Here is a 27043-nt window from a genome sequence, read left to right as displayed (position 1 = left end):
CATCTTTAGATGACGCTGGTTCTACACGTCATACTCTAAGTGTACACGTAGTATCTTCTTTGGCTGGACTGTCTTCAACTAAATCTTCCCGTAGTTTCTGAAACAGCACGGCCAGACTTTGCCAGTTGTGTTTTTCTTGCTTTATGTTTGTTTCTGTATCATCGATAACATAAAGTCTATATTGCCTTTGGATGTGTTTTTAAAGCAGCGCATAAATGAGATTCGGCCTTTAACGACTTTATAGAATAACAGCAAATCATTGATAACTTACTAAGTTACAGAAGTTGTCAGGTAACATATTGGCTTTTGGCAGCAAATAAAACTCACAAAAAAGCAATAAACAGATAAAAAAATGTCAGATTACTGAAGCCAAATAAACTCTTCATAAGTTTTTCTTTCAAGCATTTGTAGTTCTGATGCTGTTGAATATTTGCACATACACGGGATTTAACTGGGCGATTTGATTTCATTCATAATTGATGGAACAAAGAAGTGAATGCTATATTTACAGAAACAGTGTGATCGCTGACAGTTATTGTTGAATACAAAATACTGTAATAGTGATCCAGGAAGTCCATGAATACAGTATTCACTTGGCCACTGACCAGGACTCATAGCTAATTTTCAATTTAGCGTGTTTTATAATGAAATATTTTTAAAATACGTGAAGCATACCTACGTAACATTACGAAAATTCCAATAAAACTGCATAATGCAATTTGTCGATAATAAAACAGGAACTAATAAAAGTGTTAATAATAAAAAAAAAAAAAAATTCCACGTCACAAAGAACGTTCAGTCAAAATAAAACTCAGGAAAAAGCTGTTACGGTTATTATAAAACAAAACCGTTCTTTTCGCTATTCACTGATTGCTTGATTTCGGTAATTGGTTCTTACAGAATTAGTCGTAAAGGGGAAGTAAAAAGAAAATTTTTATTCCTTTATCATTCAAAATAAAGTATCTTGTCCTTAATAATGTGAAACAGAAGTTAAAAATATTCAAAATCTAGGGAAAACAATAAATTAGTGTTGCTTTCTGCTGGTCTTGGTACATTATTTCAAATCACTGCATTATGGAACTGCATTCCATTCCAAATATAAACGTATATATAATTAATCTTTTAAACTATATCAGTTTTTCAAGTGCATATATGTTTAGAATCAGATGTACGCCTAACTGTTTATTTGTCAAATATTTAAGTTTAAAGCGATGGCTTGCCTTTAGAAGGTAGAACTATAAGATCATTAAAACGGCAAATTACTCCCAGATCATCTGGAAAATTACTTTCTCAACTTATAGAGATTATGCCTATAGTATACCATTATTATAGTGCTTGCAGTCTAGTAAAATAATGGTACAGAACCTTAAATCATTGCATTTAAATTAAATTAAAATCCTCGTGCTTAAATACCAAAATATAATTGAAAATTAAGCAGTTTAGCATAATACTTACGACTTCCTTACACTTTTTGTAAATACTACCGCAGATGAATCGGAGACGATATTAAAGGTGGATTTGTTTTCCCTTTCATAATAGGTTTTGTTTTATCGATCCACCGATTTTACTATTTTCTTATACAGAAAATAATATGCTATTGACTTTTCAGACGATACTTCAACTATACCCGTGGGTACGCGTTAAAAAAGTGAAAAAAAATTAAATTAAATCAAATTAAAATAAAAAAGTATAGTTTAAGAATATTAACGTGCTTCATATTAACATCTAAGATAACATTATAAAGATTTTTCAGTCCAGGAATTAATGGCATCGTAGAAAAACTTAAATAGTAAGTTAGAAACTAGGTGGTAATATGTACTGCATAATTGCGTTTAATATTTTGATCCATTCATTATTTGTTTCAAGTTTACTCCTCTCCTTACAAGGTCATAGACAACTTGGTTATAATCAGTTTATCGCTGTACGATTTGATCCTTGATTTACTTCACCGCTATTTCATGTTTTTTTTTATATATATATATATATATATATATAATCTCTAGCGCTGGGCTAAAGGCAGCAGTTAGTTGTCAGAGGATAAACGAAAACATCACAATTAAGCAGTCGTCCTGTAAGCTGCCTTACGATAACTTGAAATGCATGTGGCAAATTGAAAGGATACCGAATAAGGAGCTGAATTTACATCAAGAAATTAATATTGGCGTGTTCAGTTTGTATTACATACAAACTGAGGTGAGTAGAAAAAAAATATCGTGAAGAGTTCTGGTGCATAAGAATTGACTTTAAAAACACGCCGTGTATATTGCATATCATTCATTTGCATCTGTGTCACATCTGGCTCACGAATATAAACTGAGTTAGCCACAGTAGCCTAAAGATGAGGATTAGTGTATGCTGTTTCCAGTGTGTACGGTCTATTTTAGTGCAGGTGCAGGAGCAAGATGTAAACACTTCGCAGTTACCACCGCATTTACCCATATATAATATGAAAACACTTTTTAGATGTTGAGTAAGATACTTAAACAGCTGCCCGCTCTGTCAGATTCGGTTATTTTTAACACCTTAGAATTCATTTTTAAGCTTTTTCGATATTATAGAATAAGATAAAGATTGATTATTTTTTATTTTTATGTTTATTTTTGTGTAAATTTCTGCTACACTAAATGATATTTTATTAAGAACATTAAGTACTATATGCGACAGTATTTTCGATTATGACACCGCCTACCTGATGCAGTGCTCTTAATTTCAGTAATGTGTGCCACTTATGTTTGAAACTTCTTAGCGATACTAATATATACTAAAATTATATTTCATATGAAGTAGAAAAATATAAGGCGCATACATAAACAAAAACTTAACAGTATTGCGTTTTGGATCTTGTATGCAGTTTCTAGATGTACAATGCTGTATACAGTTTCTAGAACTAGGGAAAATAAATTACAGTATATAATTTTTTTATCATTGGATTCATCAGAACGGGGGGCATCCATCTTCTACTCATTCTTCAGCAATAGAAAAAGAAGAAAATAGTAAAATATATGGGAAGCATGGATTTTGACCATGAGCTACTCTTTATTATTTGATAATTGCTTTATTTTCTGAATTTTGTTGGATCGTTTAAGGTAAGTTTTCTCAGGCAAAAACTCAAATTTCCGGGAGTTAGGTGTGCAACTGTAATTGAACTTGAGACATTTTGCAAACAGGTGAAATGGAGATGCTGCTATACAGAGGATACATACAGGTATTCCCATATGAAAATATTATGATTGTGAACAGTTTTGGCTGTATATTTGGCCATCGAAATTTAGAAATGTCATGCTAAGTAAACGAGAAACCCAAAAAGGGAGTATCTGATTGGAGTATTCTTTGAATTAAACTTGGAAAGGGGGCCCAAAGTGTGCCCTTCAATATGCTCGTCAGCTATACGAAAGCATGGGGGTGTGTGTGTGTGTGTGTGTTAATAATTTCCCAGTAAAGATGTGTAATCCATCTTTTCTCTTCTTGCTGCATTCGCTTGTGTACAGATGATCTCATGACATGGCATGGCATTATTATACTACTACTACTTTCTCTCTTTCTCACACTCATTCGCGCGCGCGCATTACACTAGCAGTCACTTCTCTTCTACCGACTTCTTCCCTCCATCCGTTCCACTACACAGTTCATCCCATCCCTTCCCCACTGTTATCTTCTAATCGGACGGACGGCGGTCAGACAAAGAGGAGGCGGAGACAGCACCAATTTACGATGCTGGCTATAATAGAAATAACGAGGTGCAAATAGCCTCCGCTTCTCCGACTCCGCTGCGCAGCTGCCCCAGCCTTTGGTCGTCTGCCATACCGCACATCAGGATGCTTGACTGGCGGATACCACCAGTGGCAACGGCTCTTGTTTATCTGTAGGTCCGCGAGACTTCTGTCGGATAAGTTTGGTTAAGAGATAGGCATTCTAAATAAATAGTCTGTTTGCTAGGCTCGAGGAAGAATCCTCACTGAAAACCCTTCTAAGTATACTTTTGTAAGAAGGAGGCGGAACTGGAATATCTATTGAAACTGGAATACGAATCATGGTGTCTTCCCCATTCCGTTATTTACTGTTATGCCATCTGGGGAAGTGGGTGTAAATTAGCATTGCTTCGTGATTGTTTTTAAAACTTTTTTACGAAGTAATTATGGAATTATGGTTGTTGAATAAATGGAATCAAATTTCTATTAAAAGTTGCATAGCTTATGTATAGCTAATGTATTTATTCAATATTCCATTCAGATATTTTTAATAAGCTTTCAGTTTTTTACCACACACAGCGGAATATATTGTGGTATTCCACATGGTTATTGCACTCCAGCGTATTCATTAAGGAGTCACTTTTTCCCGAATTAAGCCAAATCTAGTTTCCTGTGGCCTTAAGCAATCTCTTCTGATATCAAAATCAGCAAAATTTAGCATGTTTAGGTATCAGAAGCCATTGCTCAAAGCAGTTAGTTCATTACGTTTTTCCTTACTTACCAAAATCTAGTAGTCTTATTTCCCCCCCCCCCCCCTTCGGTTCTAATGTTTACTGTTCTTCCATTATGCTTGTAGGCATTGACCAGTGATTGTTTTCCCGCATTATATTCAGTACCTCAACATCAGTCTTATATATGGCTTATATAACGGATATTTTATTTAAATACGAGTATGCAGTTTAAATTATTTTATATTATTGGAAAAAAAGGAAAGTTCTTTAGCTATTTTTATTACAAACAACAAAAGCTTAATGACAACTCACACAAGAATAGCTTTCCTCCCCCTTTCTATCTTAGTTATTAAGCTTCATATTTTTACAAAATTTTGGATGCTCTAGCCGTAAAATTCTACAGAATTTGGCGCATGAAGAAATTCTGTCGGTTTTGGGTGCATCGTGGTTACTATAATTCTTTCCTTCTGGTGCTATAGAGATCTGGATAAATGATAATCAGGCGAATCAAGATTTCAAGAATGGTGGTGGATGAGGTAGAATTCCCACTGCACGGTCACTGTTTTTATTTTGATTCTTTTTTTATTATTATTATTATTTTTTAATGATTCTAGCACCCATCGTAGGAGCTTTAAGGCTTTTCGATTCACCAATGCAAATCGTTTCGCAATTAAAGCTTGGCTTACACGACCAGCTGTAATAGTATCATTCGGTAATAATAGCAGTTCAGTATGCATATCTTAAATACCCTTCAAAACTCACCTTATAAAAATCACAACCTTTTGCAGGTCAGAGGTCCCGTTCGAGAGTTTTTCTTAGGATCTGGCCATTGCTTTTAGCAATATCTATTCATCAACAGCACCAAATTCTCATTATTAGGCACAGTTCGTTCTAGAAATAAGACTCACAAAATTAGCCTTGCTTTGAAAGAGGAACAATTGGATATTTATCATATGTTGTTATCTTTAAGTTCGTGTTAACCCTAACTTGACGATTTTTCCAAACATACTGAAGTGAGTATAAACACTTGCATGTGTTGCTTTTAATTTTTTGAGAAATTTCCTAATCTGCTCCTGCTGAAGCTTGTAAGTTGCCAATATACATATTGTACTTCAGGCGTCCCATCAGAATGAGGTCGATTGGAAAGGACATATCGAATTTCTGAAAGAAGTTTGAAAACCACCGTGACAGGTTTGGTTATTCAACACACCTCCTCCATAAATATTGTACTTCATATAGTGTTTCACTGCACCCAGTAGCTCTTGGTGAATTAAATCCTTACATACTGCCGCATGAAGCATTCAGATGTGTATGGATTTCATATACAGTATGCACTCTTTATTTATACTAAAAGGATGGGGATCAACTTCTGTCTTCACTTATATTTTTCTCTTATGCATCGGGAGAAACATGAATTTTTCTTTATGGTGAGAAGGTTTGAATATATAAATAGGAATTTAGGCGAACGAATTAGTGCCAAGCATAATTTTAGTTCATAGTAAATCAATCACGCACTCACTCGTTGTGAATGCTTTCACAACGAGTTGCCGTGATATTGCATTACCTCGAATAAGTAACGCTTTGCTAGTAGAGAAGACTGTTAGTTATTTTTGGCGGATACCACCACCACCCAGACGGCACCGCTTGTTGGCTTGTTATCGGTAGGCTGGTTATATCTAACCAACTATAACTAACCTTGGTTATACAATGAGTGACAGCCCAGTTATGAAGTATAACTCCACAATATGAGAGATGCCAGACAGTGTGCAATAGTAAAGACTAAAAAGGGGGTTTAGGGCTGAATGCCTCAGACTACGGGAAATTTACTAGACGAACAAGTTAGCGCCAAACATGGGAGTTTAGGCTACTTTTTTTGTCGCTAAATATGATTTCTTTGTTTCTTTTCATGGATTTCTTCCTAAATTTTGATTAAAGGAACGTGCAGTGGGCCTACTTGTAAATAGCGAGTTTCTCAAATGTGTGTTGAAGTTTCAGATTTAATATTGCCTCCCTTAAGTTTTCGCTAAACGTTTTCCTGCATAAAAGCAAATCATTTCATATGGGAAATTTAATTTCCGCATTTGAACATTTTGTTTTTCGACGGAAATAGCAAGCTGCATTTCTCGAAGACATCTCATGAAACTATAGGCCTGATGTACTGAACTGTACCATTATTTCCGCTTTCGGGTTCCATTTGCTAAAAGTTATTTCGCAGTAATAAAAGGAATCTCACTTTGATCATGGAAATCATGCAGTGATCAAAATCCCTAAATATTTTCTTTCTCTCTACTCGACAGTTTATTTCGTTGTTAATTAATCAAAACATTTTGCTGCTTTATTACCTTAACGAGAATAAAGTGGCAAAGTAGCAGCTAATGCCACTGGTCAACCGATTGAAAAGATCAGGGTTCAAGTACCGTCGAACGAGGAAACTGATTTTAGATGTATTTAATAACGCTTGCACGACACACGCAATTTACGGACACGATATAATGATGCATCATGTCCGCAGTCGCCTTGGTGCCCTTCATAATAGTCCTAACAAACACTCAACTTTACCAGCCTGAACATGCTTAGTTGGAATGTCTAATCGCTTCTTTTCTCTCAGCCGACCTGTTTTTATCGTAGTTTCTGATCACAACGTTATATGTGTCAATTAAAACATTAAAACAACGTATTCTTCTCATAATACCTTTTGAAATTCTGCGTAGTATCCATCCAACAAAAAGTAAATGAAAGAAAAATGAAGTTTGTCATATTGGCCGTTCAGGAAAACTGATGCCTTCCTTTTTGAGTTAAGTTTCTTCAAAAATGAAAATTTTCCATTTCTTTAAATTTAACGCCTATTGTAGACAAAAATTGTGTAGAAAAATTTGTTCTGTCTCCTCATATCACGAAGTCCCTTTAAAGTATAGTTGTATCAACAAATAGTTGATTATGATAGAGGTGATTATGATTAATCTCCACATACATTAGCCTAAGCTAGACAGAACGTATTAATTTTCCTCTTTCATTTTCACTGCAAGAGCTAAAATTTAATATCGCCCCTTGGGAGTCATTTCGACCATTTTGCCGAAAGTCTGTGTTTCAAGAAAATATGATTAATAGATCATTAGGATGTCGTAGCAACAGGCGGTATCTGACGAATGGAGTAGATCCGCAAATAAAAAAAAAAAAAAAAAAAACGAAAATAAAAAAAAAAAGAGCTCGGGGGAATAAAAAGAAAAACTAACAAGTTGCAACATTGCTGTATAAGAAACTAATTTTCTCAAGGAAATATAAATGTCTTTTGTTGATTAGCTTTTCACAGCCATCAAATAATTTTATACCGGAAAATTTTTAAATAAAATAAATAATAGATATAAATAAGAAATAAAACAATCACAGGCATCAGCAAAAAAATAATTCTGATTATTAAAGAGTCATTAAACTGCGGTCATTATATTGTATTGCTAGATAGCTCATGTCTAATTTATGGCATCATTCATGATGCAGATATCTTTCTTGAAGAATTGAATTACGTTGGTATCTTTTTATACGACGTGGAGTAATTCTAGTAAGGTTATTATTATATTTGGAGTAATTCTAGTAAGGTTATTATTATACCACTCTTATGCCACGTGAAATTAATAATATAGTTTATTAGGCTGTCCACCTACATTACTCTACCTTAAAGTAATCCCATTCTGGTAATCCCGAATCTCCCATTCTGTCGTCTCTTGTACGTTCATGGTTTTCATCCTTTCTAGAGCTTTCCATTGACACGGCCCAGAACTCCTCGAGCCTTCTGGTTGGAGGTCCGTTTCCTTCCTTCTCCTCTTGTCCGATTTTCCTGTAGAAGGCTCTCTGGTTTTTATCAAATGTCGTGTTGTCTGTTTTCTTCTGAGAAATCTTCCTATAACGGCGAAGTCTCTTGCTAAGTGTCAGGAGATTCTGCTTGAGGGTGTCAGGATATTCTTCGATCCTCTGATTGTAGGTCTCGTGTTTGCTGTAGATGTTGGCTTCCTTGAGTATAGCGTTCACTTTTCTGATCAGCTTCTTACATCTGTTACCACGGGTCAGTTGGCCTATCTTCACTCTTTATCTCTTCTATCTTTTGCTGTAGCCTTCTTTCCCAGGCTGGTGATTCCTTGTCTTTGCGTTTTATATTATATTATTATTATTATTTATAATAATAATAATAATAATGTATTACTTATAAAAGGCATGTTTAATTTTCAAACAAGTGTGTGACACCGAAAAAAAAAAAAAAAAAGATGAACTAAAGATAAATTTTCATAGAAGTTACATTTTCGGTTACTTACAGTTTTATCCTCAATTTTGCCTTCTGCTTACAGCTACATTATTTCTGCAGCTGTTCCTCATCGTCATACAGTTAGGCATTCTCCCACGAGATAGAGATCTTCTAAACCCAAAACCCTGGACTGGATGGATTTTAATTTAGAAATCCGAAACGTATCGAAATTATTTCGTTATTGGGACTGTGTGGGTCGAATCATATTAATTTATCCTTCCATACCAATAAACTAATTAATTATTTAATATTGTTAAGTAACTTTTATTAAATACAGTAACCTCTGTAAAATACAACACATGCAATCCGGATTCTTAAAAATCCTGGCACACACACACACACCTACATTTTAATATCCGGAAATATAAGAAAGCAATCGGGCACTTATATAAAGTTTAAAACTGCATAAATAATGCATTCGCTTCACAACAGAACAAACCTGCTTTTTCAATGAGTTTCTGTGGTATTGAACTACTTTTTAAACATTAAACAGATGGCTTCGCCAAAAGGTTAATTGGTCATTTGTTTAAAATATGCTGTGACAGCCTGTTTCATAGTAACTGGTCCCTCATCAGATACTAGGTGGTCTCTAGCGGCAACCCATAGACTAAACAGTTGTAAAGAAGTTGCTTGATGTGAACTGCCATGCGGTATACGAAATCGGAGTTTCTCAAAGTTGTAATATAGCTAAAGCTGTCTGTTTTGTCTGAATGTTATTAGAGACCACCTGCTATTTGAAGATTGACTGGTTAGTCCTGAAACAGGCAGTCATAGCAGTCTCCTCTTTTAAACAAATGGCCAATTAACCTTTTGGCAAGGCCATCTGTTTGAAAGTAGTGCAATAACGGGGAAACTCGTTACAAAGGCTAGTTTGTTCTACTGTGCGTATTGAGACCACTGAAATGCATTTCCCCAAAGTTGCTCCTCAATACGCTTCTCTAAAATCCAGCACCCTCAATCCTCGAGCCTGTCAGATTTTGAAGAGTTCACTGTATTATCAATTAACTTGAAAATCCTGCTGGTCGCATAAACAGACAGATGGACAAGGTATTCCTAAAAACAACTTATAATTTCGTTGAGGCCATCTAGGTCATGCAGTTTTAGCTATATTATAACTTTCAATTTCTCTCTTTTATTAGTGCTATCTCTTATTCAGTAAACTTCATAACTTAGCGTGAACTGCCCTTACAAATTACAGCTATGTGACCGTTCATACAGCGCTTGCGTGAATTGGTGAGCAGTTTGATGTCACTTTAGAACGGCCGAAAGCAAAGAGAGATTGAAAATGACCAGCTTTTCCAGTATGGGTACAGCTGGAAAAATGTATGCTTTATTAATTGTATGGTTAATCTTTTTCATAAACATATAAGACAGCTTACTGACGCGCACAAACGATAGATTTAATTTTACACAACCAAGGTTTCTAACATCAGTCATATAGCTCGTCAGGTGAATGACTCAAGTAGCGAGTAAAAAACAGGCGGCTCAAGGCTACTCACATGGTTTCCCTCTACGTATTAACGCAGTGGAAGAGGAGGAGGACAAGACCTTGATCGCTCTTCACCCCCCCCCCACTATAGTTATAATGGCGAAACTTAGCGACCTTAGTTATTGCGTGAGAGAAATTGATTAAATTTCTCCACAATACATTATTAAACGCAAAATAGCATGTATACTGATAAAAAAGACTGCCTCGTTACAATAATTATTCCTTAAGAAGTATAGTTATTTTTTTCCTTATTCTCCATTGCAAAAGTATTTTTTCTCTGAAGCACTAAAATTCTGACAACGTTTGTTGTGACCATGTTTATTTATTTTTGTTCGCATTTAACAAATTGAACTGTTGCTTACCTTTTAACCACTAGTACTATCTTTTAGTCAGCATAAATGTTTACAGATGTAAATATATTCAGTGTTTTAGTGTTAATATTAATTTAAATGTATTTCTCCTAAACTGCCCCTTCACTAGGTATGCCTTTCAAAAATCCGGCACCACGCAATCCCCGAGGGTGCCAAGTTTTAAAGAGTTTAGATTAATATTACTTAATAGTTTTCTCACGTGATTTATAAGTTTAATTCCGTTTTTCTTTAAATCAGCTTAATTCAGTTTTTTAAATGAGAGTAGGAGTTGTTACAGGCCAAATGATAACAGCTATACAGATAAATAGGCTAGGCTAGCATAGGAGACTTAACTTTACAGATAATTATTAAAACTTGTGAGTTGTTTAGTGAGATATACTTGGGTTGGTTATTGTATAAGTCCAGTTCCCATCCAATACAGATCCATTGTCTAATCACACGGTCCCGGAACGGGTTAGAGCACAAAGAAAAGAAGTGAACACCAGAACATTTCTGGATTTGCTGGATGACCAGTTTTTTATATGAACAGATTAGTGATGCTACACAAGAAAGCAATATTCTTAATTTCATTATTAGCAGCGACACATTATGTATTAAAAATATTGAAATAAAACAATCAGTGGGCGGCAGTGATCATTGTGTATCGATATAGGATTTATTCAGAGAAATTACTACTGCCACGGGTAAAGGGATTTCATTTTCGCAAAGTTCATTACAATGATCTCGGCGATTTTTAAAATTCTTTTCAGTGGAATTAATAGATGTTTTTAATCTCCCTTATCCTTTCTCCAGCTTGCCCACTGAGGTGCGCTAAGGGATTAAGCTCCTCAAGAACATTTTGTTTTATATTATAATTGTACTGTCAGGTGTTGTCGCTTGTAAAAGCTACCAAGTTTAAGAGTCTCCTCCCCCCCCCCTCCCACGGAAAAAATTACTGGGGAAGCACTAAACTTTTTATGCTAACAGATAGGTATTGTTCAAAGACTAGACCAAAATGGATGTCAGATGAACAAATGATCTTTGACAGAGAAAAAAGGCATGAAGTGAATATTATCAGGGAACCCTGAATCCTGCAATAATCTAAATATAAGTTAGTCTGTAATAATGTTACTCCGACGGTTAGGTATTGTATATATTATCAGTTAAAGGAAAGAAAAGAAATCAACTATACTGGTCCATTTGTTGTGAATGATAAAAGTATTGATGATTCGCAGAAGTTGCTGATAAACTGAATAAATATTTGCCATCTTCATTCACATGTAAAGAATGTTTTAGAGAATAGAATAGCAGAAATCTTTCTCCTACTGATTGCAAGTTAAATTATTTTGTGATAACTGTGGTACAAAAAAAGCCTTAGCTTCCTTGCACCATATGAATTTTTCAGCTAAAAGTAAACAAGGCACCATGATGGAATCTATACAATTATTTTAAAAGAAGTAGAAAAAGAGGTCATTAAACCTGTAGTTATAATAATAATGAGAGAAACCTTAGATTCGAGAGAAGTCCCTATAGATCTGAGATGTACAAATATTTCTCCTATTCACAAAGATTATTCGAAGGATAAAATAAGTAATTACAGACCTATAAATTGGCGTCCATGGTTAAAAAAGTAATACAAAATCATCTGGATATGAATGGAGCTATAAAGTAATCATATGTGTTTACTAAGAGGAAACATGAATTTCTCTTTAGAAAATGTGGTTTACTAAGAGGAAGATCATGTCTGGCGCTTATCACAAAGGAACTGGATCCCGTGAATAATTCTGATATTTTGTTCTTAACCTATTAATTTAACAAAATACAATTTTATATCATTTCGATAATCTTTCTTAAGTGAGCAACATTTTGAAAACTGACCTGGAGGCCATTTCTGGATAATGGGAGTAGGTTTAACTGGCTCCAGTGAAAAAGGATGCTACAGGGCCTTCACCTTCCTTGTATTTGATGAAGAATTCCGAACAGTTCAGGTGCATTTCGTTTCTCGAGGTTCTTGCAAGTTTCGGATCCACTGAGGCTACAAATATCAGTTATTTCCAAATTATCATTTGTTTTCGATTTTGCGAGACGCACCACCTATTTCGTTCTAGATTTTCTATAAGGAGATGGTTAGGCATCTCAGTGTTACCTAGCGCCTTGATGTTTGTCATCTCTGAGCGGTCTTTCAAGACTGTTTTGGTTGAACAGAATAGATGGCATCGTCAACATCTCCCACCCGTTCACACGCCTCTGTGAAAACTGGGCAAGTATAGTTTAAATGATCTTCACTTATGGTTATTATTGCTGAATTTTAACGATCGTTGTTGGACTTCAGTCTGTTTGATAATTTATATGCCAGCATGTTGTTAGCATATAAATGGCGTCACTGTTAAATGATCGGATACCTAATTAATGTTACTTAGTCTGTTGTCATTGGCTTTATGCCTAGTGGTTATGTGAACTTCTGAAACGAAACGTATTTCCGTGGTCAGATATCGTAGTAATAGGAGATACCGTATCTGCCTCTCTGGGAGATACGGTTTCTATAAAGTGTCAATTAACTTTTGAGCATTGTGCCTAATAAAATAACATCTTTCTCTTGGTTTACTGAAGTAAGAATTTGTGGGGTGACCAAATTCCGCAAAACTGAAAATGTTAAAAAGTCCACCATCTTTCTTTCTTTAGGCAAACAGAAAAGGTTGAGGGGGAAGCCGTAGCCCTGACATTCCTGTACAGATTTATTTGGATCGCAGAGTAATTGGATAGAAACGTTTTAATTCTCTGTAATGAATCAATCTGGTTTGTTTTCCAGTTGTGCGTACTCTTTACTTCCATAAGTGAACACATAGAAAGATTTCAACCCAATTAGTACAGCAACAAGTCCGTAATACCATTACTACGAATATCACGCAAAGTTTCATGCAGCAGATGATGCGGTAATGTTTTTTCCTTGTTGATACTTCGTTTCTTTTATGAAACATTGTTATGCCGTGAAAGTGCAGCAGTGTGACTAACAACGTGAACTTAGAGCTGCAGTGACAGTCGCTGGACGCGTGTTTAAATTCGGGTACCATGCGCCAATTGTTATCTGATAATACATGGTTCTGATAATGTCAGCTATTGTCTATTGTTCTGCAGTAAATGCCATTGTGCGTAGCTAAAATAATTGCTCGGTATTTATTTCATAATTCTAGTAGGTACCAGTTTTGAGCGTTGGCTCCACTTTGCATGGCCCGCAGGACAAATCTTTATTCCAAACAGAACTGCTTTTCCAGTTCAGTCGTTTTTGCAGCTACCGAAACCCGCTGTACTAGACATTCCTTTCACGCTACGTTGAGTCCGTCTTGCAGCCGCTGTTGTTTCTTCCTGAACCCATATTACCTCCAGGCCTAGCCACAGAATGCTGCCGAAGCAGTCAGGGCGGTTCTCGGCCTGTTTTGGGCGACCACAGTCCAGCCGCCGTTGCCGTCGCTCTCGGCGGTATACCTTACGGGCGCGTGGCAAAGCATGCGACTTGACCCACGTACGGTCAAAGGAGTTATAAATCAGGAAACGGAAAAACGAAAACCGACCCCTGCTCATGACCCTTGACCCAGATGCTTTTCTATAGTTTGATAGATCTGCGCCGTGTTGTAGTCAAAGTTTGCTTGTAAATAAAGGTCGGCCGCGTGATGGAGCAAAGGTTAAACAGTTACTGATGTTACTATAACAGGTTGGCTCCCTGTTTGTGGCTCTCTTTTGTGATGTTTTTTGGACATCCGCATTGGATGAGCGTTCAGGAAGCATGAAATTACCACTTGGCGTACAACCCTTGAAGTTGTTTGTGGTCGGTTAGAACGAACTTTGCAAAATATTTATTTGCTGGTTAGATGGACTAGATACGCAGTTATTGATGAAACGTTAATAATAACCTAAATATTTAAGTCAGTTCTAGATGTAGCAGATTTTTTTGGCAGCTCCTTAAAAGAAAAGAAAGTTATACAGTATTTTTAAACCAAACTTTATATAATGATTTAAATGCGTGCGTCACGTTGGCATTGCAATACAAATGTTGTGTTGCAATGCCAAAGTAAAGGGAATACTAATTCGGCTTTAAACGCGTTACTTTCCATTATTGGAAATAACGTCTTGTTGTAAAAGCAATTATGTATTTGCTAATAATAATAAATAATATTATGTATTTGTCGACTTGCTAAATTACAGTTATGAACTCAACGATGTATGAATGTGAAAGAAAATTGGCTGAGACTAGCGACTTATGCTACCTTATGTACTGTCTTTAATTAATAAGCCCAATTGTTTCTACTATGTACGCAATCGCAATTCGTCAAAAATATCAAAGAAACATAAACAACATAAAGTTCAAAGAGTGAAATGTAATGTAATGTGAAAAAATGGTTGCCTCGTGACACAGATTGGTGTAAAGACTTACAGATCAGTGAAAATAATTAAATTTCCGTTTTATACTCTGAACAGCCGAGGCCATGGGTTACGTTATTCTCACTGATGAAGAGTTGTTGTGTATGTGCAACAGTTCGAAGTGATTTTTTAATTTATTTTTTAAGGTTCTGGAAATTTTGGGAATAACTTCAGTACCTAAGCCCAAGATTGGTCCATCCATATAGGCGGTTGCTCAGGATGTGAACAACCTCAGCTGCATCTGCCCATGGGATTTGGGGATGGTAGGCGTGCCGATTGCATGATTCGCCTAGAGCGCCAATTGCTGATGGCCAGAACCGCTTCTTGGGGTTGCCAATTGCATGGTTCGCCTATAACCCTAGTTTTTGGCAATTAGTCTAGGATGACTAGCTCATCCCTGCATGAAAAGGGTTCAGTACACCCTTTGCAAACGGCCGCTGAGTGACAAACCCACTCGGCCATGAGGTCTGGAACAGACGAGTGTAGAAATCTTCTCTGTGCCCAAAGAGAAATCTGTTGCATTTATCCACGAAAAAAAAAAAAAAGATGTGCCGAATTTTTTCCTCACAGCGAAGGAATAGCAAAATAATAAAATGTAGCATTATGACTCTTCAAAGGGAACGTGATGTTGTGTATAAATGATTTCTTTGGCAGGACTTCACGTGCATTTGTAATTGCTATAGTAAATGCACACAAACGGTTGTATTTTCATTACTGAATTTTAAAATTTTTGCGTTTGAGAGCGTCTAAGGTGTTTAAGAAGTGAATTTTGCGTACAAATAAAACAGAATTTCGAAATGCATTTACAAGTACGGTAGTTTTCATTGATCTCTTTTTTGATTTATCGCATTGCAGTTATGTCTCTTTGAAGAACAGGGACATAATTGCAATAGGTAATTTAGATCTTACGTAAATCACCTTAAATATAAGTTAGGTAAGACCTTTATTAAGAACTCCATTACGAAAATGACAATTCCTGGCAATCCCAGCATTTGTCATTGCCATCAACAAAAGTCAAGGGCAAACATTTCAGTTGTTCTTTAATTAATAAAACCGTATTTGCACATGGTTAGTTATACTCGCACTCAGAGGCAGACTGGGTCAAAAATTCTTACCGGGAAAAACTTGCAGCGGCCTCATACTAGTGTTTATGGCCAAAATCGCACAGGCCTCCATTGGCTTCCTCCCTCGGCCCACCGGGGTGTCCCCAGTAAGTCTTATGGCTAGTCCGCCTCTGCTCACACACCACCTTGACACTCCTCAAGATTGTGAACAACACAAAAGTGTATGCTAAAGACTTGGACAGAAGGCAGAGATGACTAAAAAAATGACACTGTCGTTAAGATCATTTTTGCGAGATAAAATTTGGAAAACTAACTGACCCCGGGAATATTTAAAATAAAATGGTTTTAGGTTAAGGAAAATATGAATTTTTAACGGAAGTTTTTCTTATGAATCATCATTATATGCCTGACATTTAAATTAGTTATGCAGTGTGCAAACTCCTTCCTCTCCTCTAATGATTAACTTCTTCAATGTCACCATATCCCTGACCGTTTTTTTTTTTTTTTTTTATATAATAACCACCCAATATGTTAAGGATAATATGTTACCATACAGAAGAAGTGGTACAAAGGATTCATTAGACACCTGTTATATCTGTGTGGTAAATATTTAGGCTCTAAGATTAAAATAACAGTTTAACGGTTAGCGCGTTCCATGAATACAGAAGATTATGCAGCGGTTAATGCTATAGAAAGGAGTGTAAATTTGAAATACGGGAACGAATATTTTAAAACCTAAGAAATGTATTAACTGGGAGTTAAGACTGTTCGAATCAGCATGAAAATATGTTTATGGTAAGGAAACGTTGCATGCTTTATGGTTTGGGAGAAAATTATTTTAAAATATATTCTATATAACTAATTGGAAATATTGGACATTAATTAGTCATCGAAGAAGGAAGAAGAGGGATAATAGTGCCACCTTATGAATAAATTCATTGACTGAAGATATAATAACTACTTTTGCGAATCTGATGAATAATGGATATCTGTTTATATACATAGACGACCTCTGGAAACCAGGCAAAAACCAGTTGTAATCAGCCTTCTGCACTAAACGGGGCTCTGCTATAGTCATCTTCCTCTTCAAGATCCCATTTCCTCTTCATGCATCTCATCTCGTGGGATGCATGATGACTCTTCCTATGATTAAAGCCAGTCCCTTTCAAAATCGGCCATGTGGTAGGCAATGGCATACCACCATATTATCTGATGCCACAGAGACCATAACAAAACCAACTCCAAAAACTGCTGTTAAAGGAAGACCTGCAACTAGGTGGAAGGATGGGATCAGTGAACTTTTGGGCGTGACATTTTGCGATACCGCTAGTATAGCACATGATCGATGCAGTTGGAGAAATTTGTTGGTGGCCACAACAGCTCCTCATGGTGCTATGTGACTGGAAGAAGATGTTAAGGATTGAACATTTTCTCGTTTCATGCATTTCCATTAACTTATCCTTTAACGTATTAGACACTATGTACGCTGACTGCCAGCCAGTCCAGTACACTTTATAAGAACCATGTAATAAAAGCGTATTTTGCCGCCGTTGGCCCAAATTACTGCTCGATATGACGTGCAATGGTGTTAACAAAATGTCGAAAAGTGGCACGAGGTATATTAGACTATTCATGTAACAAAAATTGACTCCAATTCCTGAAGTGAAGTGGGCAGAAGACTATGCTGATGAACACTCTTTTACAGTTCACACCATAAATTCTAGTAAAATTGAGATCGAGATTGAACCAGCCAGAGAAAATGCTTGAATTTTCCTCATATTCCCGAAACCGCGCTTTCATAATGTTGGTGTGATGGATGGTTGCATTGTCATCTTGAAAGTACCAACATGGAACATTTCGAGGTGTACCTGACCTCCAAGGGTGTTCAGATATGTTCTGTAGTTCACGGTGCCCTACACTGAGTTTAAGGAATTAAGGGATACGACGAAACATATGGTAGGATGTCTTCATTCTCCCTTTTCGGTACCACTGGAAGGACCATGACGTAACTAGTACAAAGTGCACATTATTAAGGAAGGAAGGAAGCATCACCCTATCGGAAATCTCATTCTTGCTTCCTCCAACTAATATAAAGGCGGGATTGTGTGTGTGTGTGTGTGTGTGTGTGTGTGTGTGTGTTTTAAGTGCCAAAGCAATCTGTAATATCATAAAAAAGCTATGAGGCGTCAGTGTATTTTTGTCTATAGTTGAATGATTGCGTGTATTTTTCGGTCTGTTCGCTGGACGAAAAACCCGAATTTTCAGGAGTAAACCAAGTAACCCTCGTCTGAGACCGATTAAGTCAGCCACATTTTGGAGAAAAAAAAAAGTTAAAAATTTATACGTCATTGACTGGATTCGAACTCAGTCTTTTTCACTCATTGTGGGAGGATTATAACCACAGTGCTACTCGCGAAGGCCAATGTACGTATATGTGTACCTTATGTGCCTAGTATATATATCGAAAGAGTGTAACAGTAAATAAAACGTGGCCAGCCTATGCTTGAATATGTGAATACTGGAAGCGAGGAAAAAAAAATTTAATATGCACTCATTGTGTATTACGTATTTTATAGAAGTACATTACAGAACAAAAATCTCATACTAAGAAACTCGCTTAAATTCTTAATAAAGTCTATTGCACCCGAGTAGGGAGGAAAAAACTGCGTTGGAACAAAATCGGATGTGACTATCACACCGTTTGAACCCTCGCAGTAGCACTGTGGCTATAATTACTGTCCTTCCACACTGGATGGAAGAAAGCTGAATTTGGAATCCCTTCAGTGACACGAGGATTTTTATGGGTTTTTTGACGATGTGGTCGAGTTAGCCGATCGCAAGGGAACTCGGATTCTTCTTCTAGAAAATAGCAAACCGACGGAAGAATACGCAATAATAAACAAAATGTACTGATGCTTCACAGCCTTAGTTTTTTTTTTTTTGGTGCTTAATATTGTACAACCCCGCACCACTGCCACTACCATTTGAATCTCTCTCCCCAATGTACGATGCTTTCTAAATCCTCCACAACCTGAGGGGAAAAAAAAAAAAAAAAGGTAATGAATACAGCTATTTCAGTTCCATCAGAAGGTATATGTCAAACTACATAGTGAAGGAAAAACGTAAACCTCGTCGACTTCTGCAGAACAAATGGGAATATAAGGAAAAGAAGCAACTAATGAATTCATACACTGGTGTGCAAAACTTAAGGACCAACACTATTTCTAAAGGTTACAACCACAAAATCTTTACTTAAGGTACTCTTTACTGATGAGAGTAGGTTCGGTCTCAGCAGCGATTCTGGACGTCAGCTGATCTGGCGAGAGGTTGGCACATGGTATCACCCTGCAAACATCACTGAAAGGAATCGATATGGCGGTCGAGGTGTTCTCGTCTGGGGAGGCGTTACCTTGGATGGACGTACACAACTCCAGATACTGGAAGGTAGTACTGTAACCGGTGCACGCTACTGTACTGAGGTAATCCTTCCCCGTGTGTGTCTGTTCCGAGGTGCCATTGGCCCGGAGTTCGTGTTTATGTATGATAACGCGACACTCCATTGCACTGCAGCTGTTGATATGCTTTTGGAAAGTGAGGACATTGTTCGTATGGATTGGCCTGCCCGTTCCATCGATTTAAATCCCAACAAACGCATGTGGGACACTCTGGAGAGACGCCTAGCGGCACGTCCACACCCACCAGAAAATGTTCACCAGCTGAAGATGGCGCTGACAGAGGAATGGACGATGTTACCGCAAGAACTTATGAACAACATTGTTCTAAGTATGGACAGGCGGTGCAAAGCTTGCATCGGCATTAGGTTTGGCCATATCTCCTGCTGAGGACCATCTCTTCCCTTTGTTCCATCTTTGGCAGTGATGCATCTGTATCATGGCAGCCAGTGCTATGCTGCCTTTTTTGAATAAAGTCCCTCTGTACCGTTTTGTTTCCATTGTTGTGTGGGTGTTGTTTCCTTCATCATTTCTGTACCTCACGAGGTTCCTTTGGTATGCTTTTTCCCATATCCAGGCCATTCCTATGAGAAGCTACAGGCGAAAACCTGACTGGTCCTTAAATTTTGTACACTAGTGTAGAATGTAATATCATTTTTACAGTAAGGGCCATCTGTACATCTATTTTTCCGAATTAATTTAGAACAATATTAACCACGATGATGGTTAATATTGTTCTGAAAACAAGAAGCTTGGAAGAATTATAATAAACTGGCCCAGTTTGACCATGGTTGTATCTACAAAGAAACAGTAAACGAAGCAGTGAATTATTTATAATAGGAAAAATAACACAAGCCACAAACTGTGCAATCCCTTAATCCTCACGTATTTTCCAATCTCTCTCTCTCTCTCTCTCTCTCTCTCTGGACAATGATATATCATCTTCGGACTTGTGTTAACTGCTCTTTGTACGAAATGCATTAAGGCAAAATAAAATAAAACAAAAAAATATTCGTTAATAAGATATACACGGAGAGATTAAACCCAACCATGTACTGAACAAGTAGTAAACCGTGCAATAGTAAGATGTATTAATCAGTAGGGAAAGGGAAGCAAAAGCAAAGAGGGTTGCTTTCTATTGTAGAACTCCCAGACAGTTTGAATGATGGGCAAACTATAATTTACACTTAGTCACAATAGGTCACATTGATTTTCGGTTGCACGTCACACATGAAATGTTGCCCGTAATAAAGGTGACGAAGAAGAAGAAGAAGAAGAAGAATATGCAGCACCACGGTGGGTAGTAGACGCTGGAAAACGGTCGGACTATATTTCAGTCCAAGATTAGGTCACTTTGACTGCCTGGCATATAATATGAGTACACCCTTACCCAGAGTGGGCGGGAACGCGATGAAAGAAGCTATGGACGACAGGGATCGATATCGCTGCCTTACATATTTTATTAAAACACATTACACTACATATAACTCTATATAATGCGAAATTTCATAAAAATTCCTCTATCGATCTCATACGAGTAATAGGGGTTATACGAATAAGGAATATTGAAGACGAAATTTATGATCCGTGTGGAAAGCATTTTAAAAAAATCAAATAAAAATAATATAAAATAAATAATGTGTAAAACGAAAGATATATAAAAAAACAGAGTAAAATAAAAATACCCGGTGCTCACTTACCTTGCGTCTTCGCGAATGTGTTAAACACAGCGTGGTACTTAAACAAATACATATATTTGTGTCGTTGATATTACTCTCTGTAAACCTCTTCATATTTGTCAGTGTTTCGAACTTTTACTTATTCAGTTCACTCTTACGGATAACATTTCCCTCACAAATACCCTGACCGTCCGTTCAATTTATAGCAATGAAACGGAAGGATCGATTACTTCTCCTCAAGAATGTTAGCGCATAGATTCCTGATACACTCTTTGGAAATTGACCTCTTAAAAATTTAATTATGTAATTTAAATTTGAAGAACATGATAGTAGAACATTTTTAAAAATAGCGTACATTTGAATGGATGACGATACATGGATTTGTTTCAAAAAAAAAATGAGCGAAAACTGTTATCATACTCTGTGATTTCAAACTTTTAGGCGATATATATATATATACTCCGCCTATAACACACACACACACACACTCACTCGCTTATTATAGTTAGTGCAGGATCCTAAGTAATTTAGAATCCGCTTTTGAGTTGTGGGTGCATTTATAACATGGATGGATGCATTTCTGGCATTAAGGCCCTAATGGTGCTGACGAACAATTTAGTGCGTTGGTATCAACCAGATTTTTACTAATTAAACACTAATGTATATAATCTTATATCTTTACCACAGTTGTTTAAGATTAAACAACTGTGGGAAAATGCAATATAAAGAAAATAAAAGAAAAATTAAAATGAAATACCAGGGCAAAGTGAAAGGGGAAAAAATGAGGAAATGGAAAAATACGCTATCCACGTGACCGTCTCTCCGCTGCTTCGTCAGGGGCTTTGAATGGATAGATAGCCATACGAAATGAATTCCCCGTGCATATCCGTTTCTGTGGTCCTAATAACAGTTTTATTACTTTTATTTACATATTTTAATTTCTCACTACCTACTTTTCGTGGCAGGGACTCCAAATTCACATTACACGAATTAAAGGGCTTCAGTGCCTTATAATGGAGCAAGTACATGAAGAGTGCAGAACTTCAATATCTTGTAATGGAGTGGGAATTAGTGCTGCAAGTTGCTGTAGCAGGGTTTTAGGAGCATCAGCGACTGAGTTCATATTGCTCTGTGTATATTGCCTGTAAATTGGGTGTGTTCTGAGGCCGAGTTTTTGTTTACTAGCGAAAAACTACAGTTTCCGGGAGAAACAACCATGCTACCGTCGCCTGAGACCGACTAACTCAGCCAAATTCCTTCCGTCATCGACAGGACTCGAACTCGGGGTTTTTCCCCACTTGGTGTGTGGGGGGGGGACTGCGATCCTACCGATTGTGCTGCCCACGAGGGCAGTGCTGTAAGTCTGTAATTATCTGCAATATTGTGAATAGTAGCGTGATGCCAGGAAAGTTTGGCTGGAACCGCCTAGTACAGTGGTTTTCGATCTTTTTTTAATAACGACACCCCTAAGTAATTTATTTTATTTTGCGGCACCCCTACTCAATTTTCTGCCTGTTAGGTCCGATTCTCTAAAGCCCGCCGTAGCCTAGTGGTTAGGCGCGCGGGTGCATAAGTACACGTGCCTTGAGTGACCGGGATTCAAGCCCGTGACCACTGAATACGGTGCTGTTTCTTGTATTCTGTCTATCTTGTGAACTCCTCTGACCGTTTGGTCGTCCCGGAGTATAAACAGAAAATTTATTTATTTATTTTATAAACAAAATTACAATTCATAATACAAATTATATATACAGGGTGATTCACTACCAGTGCGACAAACTTGCAGGAGGTGTAGGGGGCACAAAGACGAATCGGAATCACATAGCATTGCAGGGTCCGAAATGCCTTCGTCATGCGGTAGAGGACGTTGAACGGGAGGTCGCGTGAACAGCGATCCCGCTGGAAGTCAGCATTTGCGAACCGTTTCTGTTGAAGAAACCAAGTAGCAAAAGTCCTCCGGAGTGGATAATCCGCAGGCTCCAATGATTGGACGCGTTGCAGATGGTATGAACTCATTTGGTTTGTTGACCGGGAGGTCAACAAACCAAATGAGTTCATACCATCTGCAAACCAAATGAGTTCATACAATCCGAGTACGAGTACTCGAGCGATAGGCCAACGATTGGGAAATACCCAATCGTTGGCCTATCGCTCGAGTACTCGTACTCGGATTGCCTTCTGCAAGACGTAGGACATTCTCCTCATTGTCTGGCGTCCTCGTCGTTCGCTTTCTATTCATGGTATCTCTCGTGAAACAACCAATCTCACTTAACCTTCTCATCATACGATTAAAATCGTATGATGAGGAGCACGCCTGTGCGGGAAACGTTCCTGGTACATGCGCAGAGCGGCGCGCCCGTTACAGTCCGCAGCTCCATACGCGAAGTGCATGTCGGCCAGTTCAACGTTTGAATACTCGTCCATCCTACTGCGTCGGGAACCGGTTCGCAAATGCTGACTTCCAGCGGGGGATCGCTGTTCACGCGACCTCCCGTTCAACGTCCTCTACCGCATGACAAAGGCATTTCGAACCCTGCAATGCTATGTGATTCCGATTCGTCTTTGTGCTCCGTACACCTCCTGCAAGTTTGTCGCACTGGTAGTGAATCACCCTGTATATATAATAATTTTCTTCTTTATATAGAGGTAATAAGTAAACATCAATTATAGATCACCACAAAATTAAAAAGATACCGTACACCTTTTTATAATGAAATAAATACAGTATATAAATTTAAAAAAAAAAATAAGTTTAAGTAACTTAAACCCAACGTGGTATCCCTGGAATGTTGTTACGGCACCCCGGTGAAAACCACTGGCCTAGTACAATAAATAAATACATTTTTTTTCATTATTAGTACAGCCAAAATAAATTTTGATAATTTGTGATAGACTGCTAATTATAACCTATGCTTACAGCAAATTGGGATTGGAACCCAAAGCCCAATGGGTATGCACCAGCATAAAGTACCACAGTATAATTTAATAAAATACACTGTTCACCTGATATCTCCAAAAACTCAGAAAAACCACTTTATGGGTGGTGGCCAGCAGAAAAGGAGAGCGTTTTCCAGTCTGCCGCTGGATTGCAGGGGCACTACCTGATCAGTTGTAACCGTGCATTAGTTTGGTAGTTAGAATAATAAATTTAACTAAATCTAAGCGTTCACTACTCTAAATTAATGTGCTTGTTGAATTATATATGTATAAGTGTATAACCAAATGTCTGTTTATGGGATTTTTTTCTTTTTGGACGTATGAAGAGAGATATCGTCGTGGAAAACACTTTTTGAGTGATGAGGAGCCGAAAAAAGACAGTGAAAAGCTGGCTTCAACAGCAGGGTACATCCTTTACCCACGATGATAAAAATGTATCGATAAACAAGGTAGATACATAGAGTAATGTGGGCATGCTCCCAGTGTTTAATAAATGATGTGAATTTCAACTTTTTATCTGTTGTTTCCATACTTTTATGGCCAAAGGGGCATTACATATGGACCGACCCTTGTACATGAATCATCACGACAACGCGCTTTTTACTGTACTACCCACGTCATCCCTCTCTTCAAGATTGGCAAGGGCGAACCGGAAAGGTTACCAATTCAAAAGCCAGTATACATTGGCAGACAAGTCAAGGAAATCGTTAATGAACATTTTCCTTGCAGAGTAAATTGTCATACTCTTCCCGTTCATGAAGGTCTTCGCGTTCGGCAAAATGTCTCGTTCTGTTTACGGGGATCCTGTAATCCTTTGGTTTTATGGAGATGCTTAAAGTCCAAATTCATGTATGGATCCCCTGAGTAGCAGCAAAACTGTAAGTGGTTTTAATTAAAGAAGTAACATCCCAGTTGAAATGCTTTTATCAGCTGTTTCACCGGTGATCAACTGTATGCAATGTGTTGTAAATATTAGTGGTAATTTCGAAAGTGTTGTAAAGTTTGTACCGGTAATAAAGTTTTCTGACAGTCATTTTGTTGTCATTTTTTGTGTCAGTTTCTTTGTACTAATAATGATCATTCTGTACGTGGTGCACAAACTCAGATTGTGCAGTTATACAAATCTGACATAAAATATTTTCCAGTGGATATCCAATAAAGGAATATTCCACACAATTTCAACTGTTTCCAACCATACTTTTGAAAGATATCTAATGCCTCAAACTCCGGAAGTTATTGTATTATTACCAAGTCAGAGGATAAAACTTATACCTAATCTATCTTGATGACCTTCAAACTGGATTTATAAACTGTAAAACATATCTACACTTTAAATTAAAAAAGTGCAAAATATTACATTCAAATAAAAAAAGTTAAAAAATGTTGCATTTATTGAGTTTCATTAAAACTGCTGTTAGTACCTTAAAATGGTTGTTTGGTTACCCTTCGATTTATATTTCCATGCTGTACTAATTTCTTTCTCCTATATATCTGTATGTATATCCGATCGTGTTGGCTGACTCCTACAAAGATGTGTACCGACAAAACAAGTAAATAAAAAGAAAACTAAGAAATAAAATACTTTCCTGTTTTTTTAAAAAAATCCTCCCCTCGATCGTACAGCCTCAGCTTATTAATTTTTGAACAGTATGTATATGCAAGTGAGTGCCTTAGTTTTTGTAATAAAAAGAAAATGGCAATGTTATTTTTTGAAAAATAACATTGATAAATAGTTAAAAATTTCCCCGTTGAAAATTTTTCTGTAAGTGCCTTCATTACAAGAACTATTATACAAGATAACAACTTCTTCAGAGTAACTACGTAGATGGTTCATCCTTCCTTATTCTACATTAATACAGTATTAAGAATGTCCTCACACACACGCGCACACACTAGAATAATGTACCATTGCCAGAGAAATTAATATGCATAAAGTTAAGGACAACTATTTACCTTAGTATGGCTTTTAAATTTTCAGAAAAAAAAAACATTTAAATCGCTTGACTAAACACCATTAACAAGACGGTCTGTAGATACTACGCGTATGATGAGAAAAATGGGATATTTGGCAAACATTTCTTCTATTGAAAGTGTAAGGAACGATCTTTTCATCATTTACTATTTGTAGTCCTAGTTTCTCACATATTCGATATTAGTTGCGTAGAGTAATGCCTCTGTGTGCATAAAACTGTTTCTTCAGCTTAATACCAACGAGTCTCCACCCAGAATTGTAGCTAACATACTTAAGTGAGTGTTCTGTGATTGGTTACACCTAAATAACTCTTACACTGCGAAACGGTCTGAGGATTTAACTCTCCCTGCCTCGGAGTATCTTAAAAGCTTTATAATTTAAATATCGTGGTCGTAATGTTTTCTTTTGATAAATCCCCAACATCTTGTTACTGTTACAGTTGTACTTTACTGGCAGATTCTGTAATAATACTTGTGTGTTTGCAGGTAAGAAGCGAAAGACAGAGAGAATTTGCTGTTGGAATTATGGTGTGTCGTTAAGCAGCTCGAGAAACCTGAAGCATACAAAATGAGATTGGAATTCTTCGTGGTAGTCCTTTAAAAATGAGGGGCTGTTTGTGCAGCACGTGCAATGGAAGTAGCGGAGATGAGACAATAAACTTAAGGTCACTGTCCGCACGTTGTATTGAAATGAGGAAAAAAAAAAAAAGAATAAAATAACAAATAAATTTCAACAGTGACCACTTAATAGACTGAGTGTTTTATTTTTATTTTTATTTTATATTGAGTCAATATTTCTGCCTGTGTGTAATTTTAATAAATTATGTGGATATGTGACTGACTAATACAAATGTAACAAAAATTGTAAATAAAATGTTTAACATTGCTGGTTTCACTGTGAATGGCTCTTTTTATTTTAAACTCAAAGAAATAACAGATCTTCAACAGCTTAAGCGTCAGTTTTGATATCA

General features: G+C 37.0%; 1 long non-coding RNA gene across 4 annotated transcripts in view; it reads left to right on the top strand.

Moving 5' to 3' along the window:
• Positions 1-26767, top strand: part of LOC150083019 (uncharacterized) — a 95438-nt gene extending 68671 nt beyond the window's left edge. For 2 of the 4 annotated variants that reach the window (XR_016547158.1, XR_016547156.1), the window contains one exon: positions 26559-26767. This is a non-coding gene — a long non-coding RNA (uncharacterized LOC150083019). Of the gene's footprint in view, positions 1-24427; positions 24864-26558 lie in introns of those variants that run through there. The other 2 variants (XR_016547155.1, XR_016547157.1) reach the window with 1 other exon arrangement.
• The last annotated feature ends 276 nt before the right edge of the window (positions 26768-27043 follow it).

The sequence above is a fragment of the Mastigoproctus giganteus genome, chromosome 7 (genome assembly GCF_048544385.1).
Source record: "Mastigoproctus giganteus isolate SK-2022 chromosome 7, ASM4854438v1, whole genome shotgun sequence".
Lineage (NCBI taxonomy): Eukaryota > Metazoa > Arthropoda > Arachnida > Uropygi > Thelyphonidae > Mastigoproctus > Mastigoproctus giganteus.
The sequence above is the reverse complement of the archived record's forward strand: the minus strand, read 5'-3'. Positions and strand labels throughout refer to the sequence as shown.